Genomic DNA, 616 nt, shown 5'->3' on the forward strand with positions numbered 1-616 from the left:
TAAATCTGCAGAATCCGATAAGCACTGATTTAGGCAATATAAATCTAACATCTAACAATAATAATATTATATGATATAACAAACGTTGGCATGTTACTATTTTCTTAAAGAAATGAACGACGACTGTGAAATACAGTGTAAAACGTAGACATCATTATTATTGCTTTTAAAGATATTGTTTTTTTTTTTTTATATTTTATTCCTCACAACTGCAACAGCCTATAGCTGTATGCGTAACTGACCGTTTCCATATAGGTATTATTATTATTATTATTATACGTATCCCCGTACAGTCGTTTAGTTGTTTTTTTTTTCTTTGTTATTGCATTAGCGTGCAGAAGTGCTGAGTCTCGAAGTCATATTATATAATTATATTTCACTACAAACCCCACGAATACTATGTACTACAGTGTAGTATAATGTCGGTGGACCGCGATTATTATTATACCCCGCGTTTGCCCGCCCCGTGTGTAAACACATCTATAGGATTTAATCGCGTTTATCTATAGTGTTTGATAAGCTCGTAAAAACCGCCATAGTCATGACGTCAGTCCCGGTTTGTATTTGACTAGCTGGTATCGCGGTAAGCTTTCGGTGTACCGGAACGTTTATACAT

The sequence above is a fragment of the Rhopalosiphum maidis genome, chromosome 3 (assembly GCF_003676215.2).
Source record: "Rhopalosiphum maidis isolate BTI-1 chromosome 3, ASM367621v3, whole genome shotgun sequence".
In the NCBI taxonomy this organism is placed as follows: Eukaryota; Metazoa; Arthropoda; class Insecta; order Hemiptera; family Aphididae; genus Rhopalosiphum; species Rhopalosiphum maidis.